At 44.8% G+C, this 16,267-nt stretch overlaps 1 pseudogene; it reads right to left on the bottom strand.

Moving 5' to 3' along the window:
- Window positions 1-1,466: 1,466 nt before the first annotated feature.
- Window positions 1,467-1,584, bottom strand: LOC126420022 (5S ribosomal RNA; annotated as a pseudogene).
- Between the last annotated feature and the right edge of the window lie 14,683 nt (window positions 1,585-16,267).

Raw genomic sequence — 16,267 nt, 5'->3', positions numbered from 1 at the left:
AAAAACTACTAAACTCCTCCCGAAAATGCCATGAAGGCCCAACGGTACCGACCGGCCGCCGTGTCATCCTCAACCATAGGCGTCACTGGATGCGGATGTGGAGGGGCATGTGATCATCACGCCGCTCTCCCGGCCGTGTGTCAGTTTCCGAGATTGGAACCGCTACTTCTCAATCAAGTACACTAAGTGAGCAAAAGTATCTGAACACCTGGCTGAAAATGTTTTACAAGTTCGTGGCGCCCTCCATCGGTAATGCTGGAATTCAATATGGTGTTGGCCCACCCTTAGCCTTGATGACAGCTTCCACTCTCGCAGGCATACGTTCAGTCAAGTGCTGGAAGGTTTCTTGGGGAATGGCAGCCCATTCTTCAATTCTTCACGGAGTGCTGCACTGAGGAGAGGTATCGGTGTCGGTAGGTGACGCCTGGCACGAAGTCGGCATTCCATAACATTCCAAGGCTGCCCTATAGGATTCAGGTCAGGACTCTGTGCAGGCCAGTCCATTACAGGGATGTTATTGTCGAATAACCACCCCACCACAGGCCGTGCATTATAAACAGGTGTTCGATCGTGTTGAAAGATGCAATGGCCATCCCCGAATTGCTCTTCAACTGTGGGAAGCAAGAAGGTGCTTAAAATATCTATGTAGGCCTGTGCTGTGATAGTGCCACGCAAAACGGCAAGAGGTGCAAGCCCCTTCCATGAAAACGCGACCACACCATAACACCACCGCCTCCGAATTTTACTGTTGACACTACACACGCTGGCAGATGACGTTCACCGGGCATTCGCCATACCCACACCCTGCTAACGGATCGCCACATTGTGTACCGTGATTCGTCACTCCACACCACGTTTTTCCACTGTTCAATCGTCCATTGTTTACGCATCTTACACTAAGCGAGGCATCTTTTGGCATTTACCAGCGTGATGTGTGGCTTATCAGCAGCCGCTCCACCATGAAATCCAAGTTTTCTCACCTCCCGCCGACCTGTCATAGTACTTGCAGTGGATCCTGATGGAGTTTGGAATTCATGTGTGATGGTCTGGACAGATGTCTGCCTACTACACATTACGACGCTCTTCAACTGTCGGTGGTCTCTGTTAGTCAACAGTCACATCTCAGTCAACAAGCCTGTTCGCTTTTGTGCTGTATGTGTCTCTTCACGTTTCCACTTCACTGTCACATCGGAAACGGTGGAACTAGAGATGTTAAGGAGTGTGGAAATCTCGCGTACAGGCGTATGACATAAGTGACACACAATCATTGACCACGTTCGAAGTCCGTGAGTTCCGCGGAGCGCTCCATTGTGCTCTCTCACGATGTCTAATTACTACTGAGGTCACTGGCAGTAAGCAGCACAACGCACCTAATATGAAAAACTATGTTTTTGGGGTTTGCGGATGCTTTTGATCACATAGTGTAGCTTCTCAGTTTGCCTCACAATGACTGAGTGCACCCCACTTGCCAACAGCGCTCGGCAGACCGGATGGTCACTCATCCAGGTGCTAGGCCAGCCCGACAGCGCTTAACTTCGGTGTCCTGACGGGAACCGGTGTTATCACTGCGGCAAGGCCGTTGGCGACTCTGTTCTCTAGAAGCCTTTTTCTTGCATAACATGAAATATTGATCATTAAATGAAAGCCGGTGCCTCTCCAAACAGGAATGTCTCGACACTTGCAAAAAAATTCACTACGGTTCTATCCAGTGCCACCGTCCCGTGTCCCATCATAGGGAGGCCGTCGCACCTCCCCCTACCCATATCTCATCCCTTCTCTTGACGTCTCTGCCATGGATGTTAGTACGGCGACGTCCAGTGTTGAAATCTTTCGGTTTTTACATGGGTGACGTAGGGAAACGTTCCGGACACATCGATGATCAGAATCGACATGGAAAGGCCTTAGGAGGCGTCATAAAAGTCGTGAACGAAACCAGTCGCTCCGCTGGGGCACTCATTTTCACACATTTCGCGGTCGGACACGACAGTTCACCGTGTAATGCGCAACAGCGCAACGTTTTTGACAATCTTCGACATTAGTAACACACCTTGGACAATTCAACCCTTCGCCAATGACACCGGAGGGCTACATCTCTATTGAATGTGATCTCACATCTCTGGAATGGGGCGTGACTGGAATTTATCCTCGGTTATACAGGGTAGAATCACTAAGGACCCTTCCACACCAATCGACGAAATGTAAAAGTGATGCAAAGCAGAGAAGAATGTTTATGCTTTTTCATCCATCCTATTCCGTGTCCTCCTACGGGGGGTTGTCACATTGACACGCACGTGAATAAAATGGCAAATGGCCCCTCTAAGACCCCCAGTAGAGCAACACTTCAGTGCCACCTCTATTTGGCACGTTATAATTCTCCCTGTACAGAGACAACCATTCACTGATTCCTAGGTGGAAGCGGAATAGGCAACCATTTCCACATCCTTAATTTCGCTTGCGACTAGCAAGCACTAGTGCACAGTGCACTGGCATAGTGAAATTCAGATATTTTGTTTCTATGCACAATCGATTCATTCTAAAGACAGCTCTTGCATAGTGTGTTGTATTTATTTGTCATGTCATTTTCCTTATTTTTGTCTTTTTAGTGCATGTTAAGGATTGTGTGAGTTAAGAACGTGTGTCTTAAGCTCTGGCTCAGCGCAGACAAATTGGAATATTTGCTTTGTTTCACGGAATTGTGGTACGGAAACAGATGTCTTGCGCTGAAGTTAGCCAATCCTTTGATTTTCGATTCTGATGGCAGGTAACAACGATTCATTGCGAACGTGCTAGGCTTGTCACAGAGTGTGATAGGAAAGATGCTGCAACGACAAAGAGAGATAGGTCTTACTTCGCAACTTCCAGGTCAGGGACATTGCTGTTGCACTACGCCACTGGAGGATCACGCTATGGTCGGCAGGCAGTCCGAGACCGATGAGCATTATTCGCAGTCGTACAGCCGAACCGAGCGGACAGCTGCTCTCTGCATACGGCATAGCTGCCCGAGGATAGTTCTACGTAGTTGTCGCAAACAAGCTAAGGCGTAATTGCCGTTCGTAAACATCTACCGAAGCTCTCAAGCGCTCAGAATCTGCGACTCGTGACTTCCGCAACTCTTTTTGCAAACTTCCCCAGCGGGACTCTCCCCTCATTTATTAGGGACTTTGAAGGGAGCACCAGGCACCCGTTCACGTCGGTCATTCCCGCGTGTTGCAGGCCTTCTTTCCCCCTCCCGCACTACCTTTAAGCGCCACGCATTGCACTCTGCGTTGTCAGATCGTAGGGGCTTACGCAGGGAACATTTTAAATCTTTTTTCTTTTGAGAAAAAATTAAAATATGTCGTATCCCTCCCAATCTAATAAAATTCCTTGCGCTGGAGAGATGTCGGATCCCCCCAGCCGATCCCACTCAATTACCCGCAGCATGAATGCAGCACAAGCGGCGGAGATGCCGGCTGACCCCACCAGCATCTCCGTCCCACTCGCCACGTTTCAGGCGGCAGTTACCTTGAGGGATCGGTAGATCGCTGACCAGCAGGAACCGAGCTGCTTGCGGAGGATGACCTTATCTCTCTATCACCTCCGGCGACTCCGGCACCGAAAGAGCCGGAGCCAGAGACCACAGAGGACACGCACGAAACATGAGACGGACCGTGGCAGCTGATCGGTCTACGCCACAGCACCGCACAGACGAAATACAGAGCATACAAGCTCACGAGGCAATCGACGAGTACTGTTGCTAACTCCATGGACATCAAGTGGCAACACCAACAACACAGGGAACAACACAACAACCCTGCGACTGCATGACACTCAAACACATACGCAGGTATGCAGAACCCAAACATGTCTTCGGTAGGCTTCCAACCAGTCGTTGTACACAACTACAGAGACCTCACTCTCCTAATGAAAGAGTTTAGTAAAAAGCACAACCCCGCAACATATTACTCAAAACACACTAGGCACCACACCGCATTGTACGTGGCGAACAAAACAGACTACACAAATCTACTTAATTTTCTGAAAGAAAGGAATGTAGAGCATTTCACGTACAGAAACATACTAGAAAAAACACAACAATACATCGTCAAGGGGGTAGATGATCGAACCCGATCGACATAGTACTCAATGAACTCACTGCCCTAGGATAGGAATACATTTGCACAAATCGTATGACTGAGTTCGGCACTGTTAGACCTTCTCGCAACTATTTGGTTGAGCTGGCCGACACGGCTAAATCACGCAACCTACTGAAGATTAAGTTATCTCTTCATATGGTCTTGAATGTAGACATATACAACATGCCACGTACCCCCAACAATGTCACAACTGCCAGTGTTTTGCACATACGGGTATTCGATGTGGTCTCGTTCCCCGCTGCCGCAAATGCGCTGGTGGCCACACCGTACAACAGAGTAGACTCCCCCAAACGCAAAGACGCCAATTGCGGTGGGGCCCATCCGGCCAACCACAGGCCGTGCAATGTCTACAAGGAGGCTCTGAGGCGTAAAACAGCAAACCACACCAACTATATCGCCATCACACAGCTCAGAAACTCCCCTCCACACCACCACCCGCGCTCAGTAAGGAGTGGAGTATCCTTTGCTGGAGTGGTAGTCGGCACCCCAGCAACGTGGGGCACGCAGAGGAACCTTATCAGAGCTGCACACCAAAACAGAAAACTCCTCCAGCAACAGCCACACATCCAACTCAGACAACACCCAACACCACAATACCCACATCGGTTACACCACAGGACACAAATAAAAACATGACCCAACCTCCCCCCCCCCCATAAAACCACGGATTGCAGCCCCCACAACCCATAGAAAACTCATCCATACAGGAACAGTCACAACCACATAACCAGAGAGGAGATGGAGAAGGATAAACAACCAAAACAAAGGAAACACAAATACACCAAAACAAGAACACAGACAACAGGACACCAATACACAGTTACAGAATTCTGACACCAGTCCAACCAATGACCCACAGTACACCCCCACTCACTGCAGATATTACACAGGCGCCCATAACAACCCCACAAACAGCTGACTCAGAAGCCAGACCAAACTCGATGCCAACACAAGCATCAGCGACTGCCAACACCACCAACACTTCCAACATCAACACTAGATTCCAAAGAATAATGGAGACATTACTCTGGCTACCGAAATGATCATGAAGATTATGTGGTGTGTCACACAACTCCTCACACAGTTCATGTCAGGCTCACACCACTGGTCCAACATACAAACTATTATCACACCACTGTTTACACCAATTCATAGATAACTCATCACACCATCCCATTAATAAAAACGTTAACACTACCTCACAGATCCTGTTTTGGGACGTCAATTGGATCTTATCCAAAAGAACCAAACTGGTTGCGTACATGGAGCGCGAAGGCATCCAAATTGCTCTTGTAACGAGACACTACTTACGCTTCAGGCCGGCAGCAGTGGCCGAGCGGTTCTAGGCGCTTCAGTCTGGAACCGTGCGTCCGCTACGGCATGATGGATGTGTGTGATGTCCTTAGGTTAGTTAGGTTTAAGTAGTTAAGTTCTAGGGGAGTGATGACTTCAAATGTTAGGTCCCACAGTGCTCAGAGCCATTTGAACCATTCTTTTGCTTACGTTTCACAAACAACTGAACAGCCCAGGTTAATGCGTCTATCATAACGACTGAGCGGACTGCAGGAAGCAGGGCAACACAACCATCATCATACACAAAAATTCAGAACACGCGAACATCGAGCTCCCTGAACTTGAGAGACTAGAGGCTACGGCCATCATGGTCTAGTTCAAGGGAGATAACAGTGCACTGGTATCACCTTACAGTCCACCTAAGAACATAGTAACAAGCAATATCGGCACAGGTCTATACATAGTACTGCAGGTAATCACTTCTGGAGATTTAAAAGCAAAACACCCCAAGTGGAATTCACGAATACGTATCTCCAATGGCAAGAAACTATACAAACATGCACTAGGCCGAAATTACATTATATTAGGTTTGGAAGTTGTAATCATACCCTCTCACACATCACTATTAAAGTTCTCATTCTTTGCACAAATTTTGAAAGCCTCGAGAGGCGTAGGATATACAACAGAATAACTTTTTACTTATCTTCATTATCTCGTTTTTGCTGTCGGTGGCTCAAAGAATTGTCTAGGGGTACATTCTTGCAGCTAAAATTTCGATTTTTGTAGGTTCTTGATGACTAAGTAACTGATGAATATTTGCCTGCATTATTCTTCAATTTTATTCTTTGTCACATCTTTCAACATCACACCGTTTTTACATTTTCACATAAAAAAATAATAATTATAGTGTTGATGACAAACTTAGAAAACGTCTACTTCCATCAGAGGCATACCCACCACTACTTACATTCTGCCGTACTCACAATTTCCGAAGAGTTTACAAAACAAAAGAAGTTACAGTCTCTCGACAGGACGAGAATCTTTACCAAGTTATATCATTATTTTATAAATAAATACAGAAATAAATTTAATAATTAGCACTAGATTGTGCAATTAATAATATGAATTTTAAGTATGCCAGAAATTTCGTAAGTTTAAACATTTTGAAAAGAAGAGTAATTTTAAGTGTTAGTACATATCGATTGTAACGCATTAATTTCTTTTTTATACATTTTAGCCTGAAATATAATACATTTTATAGAAAATCATATGAATTCTTTTAGTGAAACACCTGAGATAATTTTAACCTATGCAAGAATCGATAGTATACATGGTATCGGTTATCTCTATATATAAAGGGTGACTCATTGTAACGTCCCCACGTATGTGCCTGCACAGGCCCGCCTCAGGCCAGACATGTTAGACATAGACCTCATCAAGGGCATCACATCCACACTCAATCTTACGGCTGAAAACGATCTGGATTCAAACCACACGCCTATTATACTTCACGTGAAAGAAACGCTGCAGGACATGCAACTACGCAGAATACTGAACCACAAGAGCACGAATTGGTCTCTGTTTAAGGAAACGCTTGACTGTCGTATTCCGGACACTCACGAAATTAAAAACATACACAAAATTGATGAGGCGGTGGAGGTTCTCACTACTGCTGTCCAAGACTCAATGTCTGACGTCATTCCACATACAACATCTCAACAGCACCCCCGCCCCATAAAATCCTGTTTCTTATCTCAACAAGGAACCGCCTCAGAAGATACTGACAGCGTATCAAGCGTCCGCTCTCTGCATGTTAACGGATTCAAGCGACTAATACCGGAGAAAATACAAACATTTAGAAACGAATATTGGGGCCAAAATCTCATAGGGCTAGATGCCAAACGTCCTGGTGCATTGACGCTGGCCACAGAGATCACCAGGGAGAAACACTACATTCCTACTCTACAAGTCCGTAGCTCGTGGTCTAGTAGCTAGCGTTGCTGCCTCTGTATCACGGGGTCCCGGGTTCGATTCCCGGGCGGGTTGGGGATTTTCTCTGTCTGGGGACTAAGTGTTTTTGTTGTCCTCATCATTTAATCATCATCATCATTCGTAGCAGTGGTTCGATTGGACTGTGTAAAATTTGGACTGTGTAAAAATTGGGACCTCGTACTGGCGTTGATGACCGCGCAATTGAGGGCCCCACAAACCAAACATCATCATCATCATCATCCTCATCATCTACTCTACAAGGCCCAGACAGCCCTGCTTATTCCGTGAAGGAGGAAGCAGAGCTTATGGCCACTACACTTGCAGCGTCTATCATGCCAAATCTGGTTCCATCGGACCCAGTATTCACACTTGAAACAGACCAAAGTTACACGACTTGTAGCCTGGCCTATGTGCATCGAGATCAAACGTACTAGCACAAATGAAATCACATGGGCTGTTAAGCATTCAAATGCTATAAAGCCCCTGGTTTCTATGGAATTCAAAACCGTGTCCTTCAGGTGCACACAGATAGAACTGTAGAATACCTTGTACACATAATGAATGCCATCTTAAAACACCAACACTTCCCCGATTTTTGGAAGGCAGCTAAGATTTTGATGTTCAGAAAGCCATGGAAAGACCACTACTTCCCACAAAATTACCGACCCATCAGTATGCCGTGCTCGTTCAGCAAAATTGTCAAGAAGGTAATACTAAAACGGATCATTAGGCACTGCATCGTTAATGACACCATAAGGCCAGAGCAGTTCGGCTTTAGGAATAACCACTCGACAACCCAACAACTCCTCCAAGTAGCTGAACATATAACACACGGCTACAACACGAACAGGGCCACAAGGGCTGTGTTCCTGGACATTGAAAAAGCTTTAGACTGTCTCTGGCGCAATGGCCTCATATGTAAACTAAGCAATTCTGGGTTCCCCGACGTTCTCGTGCGTCTCATACATTCATATCTCAGCAACTTATGTTTCAACACTGACGTGCACGGCAAGCAATCGACACGACACGGTATTCAAGATGGAGTACCCTAGGAAAGCATACTGAAGCCGATCTTGTTCAACCTCTACATTAATGATCTCCCAGCATCCCAAAACACGACGTTAGCCATGCACGCAGATGGCACAGCTATCCTTGTGCAAGACTTGGAACCGTCGAAAATAAAGTCACAATTACAGACAGCACTCAGAACTGTCGAGTATTGGTTCGAACGATGACATATTAGAGTAAATGTCGACAAATGAAAAGCAGTTCTGTTCACACACAGACCGAAACTACGGCGAAAACATCAACACTGTAAACAAGTAACGCGACATGCAAGACCAACACGTTTCTGAGAGAAAGTTAGATACATCATCTAATGGTTGGACTAGAAACTTACATGGGGGGACCACATAGGATACATTGCCAACAGAGTGCACGTGAGGCTCAGACAACTCTACCCAATGCTCGTCAAGGAAAGTACACTAAGTAGGAGGGTATCAAGGTCCATATACGTGACAGTAATCAGGCCTCTGATGGCATAAATAGCTCCTGTCTGGGGATATGCATCTCCTATAGGCCTGCGCCACCTGCAGATCATACTTGCATCATGGATCTTCAAAATGAATTCCACATCGAAACCGTCAAGGAAGTATTCAAAAACCTCGACACATGACTATACAGGAACTCAAATAATCCTTTCATCATTACTCTCAGGAACTATGATCACAACCATAGGTGGAAGCATAAGTGACCAAAGGCACTGCTAGTTAGGGCCTAACCACCTATGGGAAGCCAACACACACTCACAAGCGACAACCTCGGCGAGCCCCTGTACATCATCAATACTGACTGGATATGCTAGGTGTTATCACAGCCAACCAATAGGCAACAGCAGAGAAGCCGGTAAGCTCATTAACTATTGCACAAACAAACCACCTACACTACCCTGCATTGTGCATCTCCAGTATATGAACTATCAGACACTAACCAATGACGAACTCAACTGTTACAGGTATGCTGATATTGGCCAAGAAGACAACGCTGGTATCCAGCTGCCACCGCCGAGTCACAAAGCCTCGCAACGTCAACGATATCCACCTGCAAGATAGCCATTACTAACTTACCTAGCCTGTGCATGATCAGTCACAGGTAGCAAGCAATCCGCTACTGCTCTTACTGCTTGACACGACAGTCGCAGAGGGTTTTTTCCCTTGGCTCTTGCCTTGGCATTTTTTTCCCTCTGCCCTTCAAACCACTACCCTTTATTCAATTTTCAACCCAATCTATCTCCAGATGAGCCCTTATTAATGGTTAATCAAAGCCAGATGCATACAAACATCGCAGCTCGCACATCCTGTGAAGACCTCACTTAGTGAACACTAACCCCCATGCAGAGATTGCAGAAGACCTTTGTGTTGGCCATCATGCTGGCTGGCTTTGGCGCGGAGGGCTTGCACCCTATACAAAAGGGACCAACGAGCGCCATGCCACTGCTACTAGCCAAGTGGTGACAGCCCATACAGCTTGGGTACAGTTGCAAGAACTGCACATTTCCTTACGCAAGTCAGTGAAGGTGCCCAGCTCGACATGTGCACGTTAGGTGGCCAGGCTGTCATTTGCCAGGCAGCATGTGCAATGGAACATGCAGTTTTAGCATTGGGTGCTCTTCACAGATGAGTCATATGTCCCCAGGTACGGGCATGACAACAGGATCCGTGTCTAGCATCACATTGTGGAGCTGAGAGGTCATCCAAATGGTCAATTTACCACAGACTGTCATCAGGACTGAATCTGTCATAATCTGGCACCGATTGCAGTCATGTCATCTCCAGCACTGAATGCCCAGTACTACCAGGGTAAGATAGTGGAGCAGTATTTCATTCCAGGGGCTGCAGAATTTGGATGATGCTTCACACTGACACAGGACAACACTCAGTCTCAGATCTCCTGGATTGTTGCAGATCGTCTCAGCGCAGCAGCATGTTGATGAAATGGCCTACAAACGGCCTTGACTTAAACTCAACTGAATGTGTGGATTTCATGGGTGGTGGGCTAAGGTGCATCAACCCCTGTCAGGGACAGCTGAGAAATTGGTCAATGTGCTGCAAAACGTGTGGAATAATATTCCCCAAGCCTGCATCAGTTCCTTGATCCACAGCTGCAGTTATGGATGATGGGCTGTCATTAATGCTAGTTGGTGCTACCTGTTACTGAAAATTCATTCAAATCATTACAATAAGAAAGGGTACCTTTCTTTATCATGAAAATGATTTGATTGTGCATCGAAACAAAATAGCTGAGTGGCACAATGCCTCTTCACTAGCACTTGCTTGTTGCAAGCGAAGTCTGAGAAGTATCGAAAGGGCTGTCTATCCTGCTGGCGCCTAGGAATCGTTGAATGGAACTCTGCAGGAAAATTTCTGAAGTGCCCAACAAAGGGACCCAAACGGCACTGAGGGTGTTGCCTAAATGGGCAGGGGGAGGGGGGGATCTTAGTGGGACTTTCTGCCATTTCATTCACGTGTTTCAGTGTCGAAACCCCCTGTGCAAACACCACATTAATGCACGGAAAAGGGCGGTTAAAAAGCATAAACATCCCTTTCTGCTTTGGATCAAGTTCAAATTTCTTCAAATGATTTTGAACGGTTCCTAGTGGTTCCACCATGTGTACCCAAGGAAAAATTGCAGTCACACTACACTCCTATGGGGTGAGATCATGTTCAACGGGGTTGCAATCCCATGATGTCGTTAGAGAAGGGTTAAATTGTCCAGGGGATGTTAGCAGTGCCAAACATTGTCAAGAACTTGACACTGTTAAACTCCACATTGAAAACTGTTCAGCCGCAAAATTTGTGAAAATGTTCGCCCCGGAAAGTAAAGGAGCTTTTTCATTCAGGACCTTTAAGATGGATTTTCATGCGTCCAAAGTGTTTTCCACGGTCACCCATAATAATACCGGGTGATTTGAACGCTGGGTGTCGCGGTTCTGACCTCCGTCGCAGAGGCGTCAAGAGAAGGGATGAGGTGTGGGTAAGGGGAAGTGTGACGGCAATCTTTGATATGACATGTCCATGGTCGGCGATGGGCAGAATTGCGATGAGATGCCAGTGTGACATTATTAATCCACCTTACGTGTCATCTTTCAGTGTGAATCATCGATGAGCCCGAGGATAATGTTACATGGCGCCACGCTTTGGCGCCATTACAGAGAAAAGTTGTTGGTAACTTAGAGCCAAAATTCAAACTCTTGCGTCGCAAATGGAGAAAGTGATAATGACGGGATTTCAAAAGATGTGACCCGTTAATCTTGTTGCGCACTTAAAAGGAGCCTTTAACCTTGTTGCGCAATTTTAAAAAACGCCTTTTCCGTAAAACAGGCAAACCGCCCTCGACTGATATATATTTGCAATGATCATTTAGGAGCGGAACACAGTAACGATACAATACCTCAGCATTTACATACGAACAAATCACGAAAGTCATACATAAATTTACTGGAACAAATCCTAGAGAGGAAAGAAAAAACACATAACAGTTGTTGGCAGAAACGATGCAAATACTACGTCATGGCCAGCTAAGGTGCTGTTCAGTTCTTAACCATAATTCCTAAAGCTACAACATTCAAAAGTCAATGACACACACACAAAATGTGATCTAAATTCCAGTCCTATTGACGGCTTCACATATTTTATCTATGGAAATGTCACGTGCATCTCATCCCGAGACAAATGGGGACCGCTGAACATTAAAGAAGTTTTAGTTAAGGAATGGTAAAATTGTAGTAATAATCATTTGGAAGATTACAATTTTTTAAAAGAAAAATAAGTTAGCTAGGACATCTCGAGAGGTGGCATGAGCCCCCTCTCATATTTCTATCTTACAATTCTCCTCTCTAATTGCATGCGGTGGAAAGTTGTTATTCCTTCACATGCGGACTTCCCACGCAGCGTCTCTCGTCACCCGGGTGGTCCGGTGACAGGCGGGCTCTGCTGATTTTGAAAGGGTGTGAGGGAGTCGAGTGAATGCTTTCCAGACGCCGACATTGTCAAAAGACACGCCCGGAGGGGCCTTAAGTAGCGGCTGGGCTAGAGGTTCCGTTACTTCGCAGAAACATAGCGAAAACACTTTCTGGCGGGCTACCAGCGAGGCGTGGGAATGACTTGTGTACCCAGGCAGTTGTGGCGGGAAAATTCCCGCGCTTTCTGCAAAATAGTAACTGTGATTGGCTTGCTCAGGGCATAGCTCCGTGACGTAGCAAAATCAGCGCAGAAATTGGCGCCAAGAATCTCCATTGGTGGAATGGTAGTGCTCCGGAAATGGAGTGGAATTTTCCGCCGGTTTTCGAGTTGCTGATTGGAACGTTTAACCACGGCCACTGTCGTGGGGGCGGGAGTGTTCGGTGTTCGGCATGTACGGGTACTCTAGGAGTAGTCGGCTCTCGCTTTTCGGTCGAGGACGTCAGAGCAACCAGCCGTCGCCACCGGTACACCAGATCGTGTTCTGGCAGTTAAGAAGACAGTTTGGTAATGTATGTCCGCACGTCATAAACCTCACAATCTAGTTTAGGGACAACTTCACCTTCACAGCGTTTGTTTGAGTATCCAATTTGAGCCAATTTGATGTATTATAAATGTTTCATGTGTTTTTGTTTATTATTTTGTGTTTAGTCTTAATAAATCATATTGTCATTTTGGACAGAACTTTCATTCTGTTAACCAGTAGAGCAACCATCATTTCTCACTACGTTAATGAAACCTTCCTTTATTTAACTTATTTATCAAATTAAATTATTGCAGGTGCCAAACTCTTTTCTACTCCACTTGCAGGGTTGATTACAGTCAGTTCGCTTATATTTTTTAATCCATGTGCAACAGCAAAAGTCGGAGTTAGAATAGGGGGGGGGCTTAGAGCATCATTTATTATATGTAGATTCTAGAAGAATTTAGTGTTAAATACACTGCTTGCCCCGGCACCTCGCAATCTTGTGACTGTGAAAAAGTTCTGTAGAGCTGCCTTTATCACTGGTCGCATCTGAAACTTCAGGTTACTGGATAGCAGCGAAGTCTCCAAGTAAGTCAATTAACAGACGAAGAATGGCGTTGCCTGTATCACATGCACACAGACACCCACTAATTTTAGTTGGATAATGAGCATACTGCCTGAGGAAAAAATTAAAATAGTTATAATCACCCAGTCCAAGGTTTCAAGAATGTTGTTCTTGGTTATTAGGAAAATGCCGAAACTAGAAATCCAGTCCTATGTATTCCCAGCTTGGATTCCCTCTGCTCCAATCGCAGCCTACGGCGATGTTTGAAAAACTGTTAATTTCGGATACAAGATGAAGACGATCAAATCCTTCAGAATATCATTTATGAAGTGAGCATATAGAAGACTAAACGAAAGCTTAACGTTCTAGAAATGTTAGTTTTAATTAGAACTGACGAGACAGCTTTGGTACCACTGATTTTAGTAGTAATCTTCTTGTACATCACATTTATGGATGTTTTTGCATTGTTTTGTTGAGTTTAGAAGTCCATGTATGGAATGCGAACCACTAGCTCTAATTAACTAATGTTTGCAAGAGAAATCAGCCGCTTCCATTTACTCAACGAACTCAAGAGTTTTGTATGGAATTATTAGCTCTTGTTATGAAAGGTCTAGCGCTTGGATGTTTAGGGACACGACATTTACACATATTATTTTACGGAGGACTGTCAACGAGCGCCTGTATTTAATATTATGTGTGCAGTTTATTAACGTGTCTGAGAAGTCATTATTTTAATTCTCCTAGAATCCTCGATAAGATGTATCGATTAGTTTTTCTTCATTGATCCTCGTGTATTTTTTTTATTTTGGTTCTTTCATCCATTCCGTCTGTCAAACGAAAAGCTCATCTAAAGATCTGAGAGGAACTCTATGTGGCTGCTGCAACGATTGTGAAAGCTACTGGCGTCGATTAGATGTGCTGCAAGTTTATTCAGCTTAGTGTTACGTCCGCTGCTCCCAGCACGATCGTAGTGCTTTTAAAATCCTTTTCCCGGTTACCAGATAATCCATCTTGCCCTATGCCATTAATCTTACTGAGCACACTACAACGCTAATGCCATGCTACGCGATTGTGAACTTGTCACTTGCTTCCAGAAGTACGCTCCTAATCCGGTAGTCATGACAAGAAACACAGAGTTACTCTAATCTCCCCCTCTTTCTCCTCGCCACATATCCTCCAAGTAAGTCCTATCGGCTACTTTCTCGTTACAAAGTTAATATTCTAAGCATGAGTATTATGTGAATTTACTGTTGAAAGTTTCAGTAGTAATGAAAAAAAAGTTCAATCTTATACTCGTCAGTGAGCTTTGAGGGCAATGTGCCAAGCCCACAGTATCGCAATGAGCAAAGTCTTTGGCCTCCGCCAATGTGGTGTCAGGAGTGCACAGTATCATGTGACTTTTATTAATGGCTGCGCTACGGGAAACTGGATTACAAACGTGAGGACCGATTTAGGATGTAATCCACTAGTTAGACACAAAGTATGACGATCGGAAATTGTATGTCCTGTATTGCTTATGGAAAAATTTTCTGTTATCTATTTCACTACTGTCAAGTCGAATACTTCCTTCGCAATACAATTTATGTAAGACTACAAATATAAAACAATGTAACGGAACTGGAACCATCTATGAGGGGAAAATTATCTTTGGTAGTAAAGTATTTTGAATGAATTATAAAATAATAAAAAAAATTCAACTATTTATGGTCGCCGTATATTTCGAGTTCACCAATGATTTATCCGGCCTCAAAATTACGAGATCGGTATTTATCTGGATCAGAAGAAGGAAAAGGCACGCCCTTGAAAACTAATGATAAAATGATACTTATAGAAGAAGCGTGTACGTGAAAATAAAGTAGTTCGACACGGGTTGCACGAATTTAGTGAGGTCGTTAGAACTCTAACTGTGGTGACTCCTGGAGGTGTTGAATGTAAGTAATGACAGTTTTATCGTACCGGAACGATAATAGATTTGGTTTTTGGAATTCATTCTGGTTCTTCTGCTGGTTTACTGATGTGATTCTAAGATCCTCGGATTATTATTCCCAAGCCCTTTGTTGATTGAATGAACAGTATATTCATGTACAAATATTTATTTGACAGGAACGTGTATGCTGAACAACAAGGAAAGAAAAGGAAAGTCCCTGGTAACATGTCATTTGGATGCTGTGTAGGAGGGCATTTGACCAGCACATCGCTCTTCCAGTCCTCGTCAGATTTCCGAGACTTGGAGACGCTAGGTCTCATCCAAGAAACTCCTCAGTTGACCTTACTAAGATGAGGGCGCCCCATTCCAGTGCTCCCAATAAGAAGAAATTCCTGGTAGAGTCGGCAGTGCCGGGTATTGAACAAGGGCACTCCGCTTACCAGTCAAACAAGCTGACCGCCCAGATACAGAACTGGACTGAAGAATACGAAGAAATATGATTTATAACGTGTGGTGGGAGCGATATTACGATTAAAGAAGCAGCAATGTCGGGTAACAGTCACACGAAATACGAGGTAAACAATATCTGTGACTTAGTGTGGACTCTGGTATACCCCTCGACTTGGACATTTGTTTCATTCCCACAACCAAATAAATATATTTAGAAATGATAATATCTTACACAGTAATGTGTTCTCGTCTGCTGATAAAAGAAGAAACAGAACAGCAAAAAATATTTGGCACAGTATAACGAAATGATAACGTTCTATGTGTCAATTCTTGCCAGAAAATGTGGGGTAACATCAACGACAGCAGAAAATAGTATAACCGGAGCCGTAACCGTTATGTATACGAAAATAGCGAAGAGAG

The sequence above is a fragment of the Schistocerca serialis genome, chromosome 1 (genome assembly GCF_023864345.2).
Source record: "Schistocerca serialis cubense isolate TAMUIC-IGC-003099 chromosome 1, iqSchSeri2.2, whole genome shotgun sequence".
In the NCBI taxonomy this organism is placed as follows: Eukaryota; Metazoa; Arthropoda; class Insecta; order Orthoptera; family Acrididae; genus Schistocerca; species Schistocerca serialis.
Note: the sequence above shows the minus strand (reverse complement) of the source record. Positions and strands in the feature narration are given on the sequence as shown.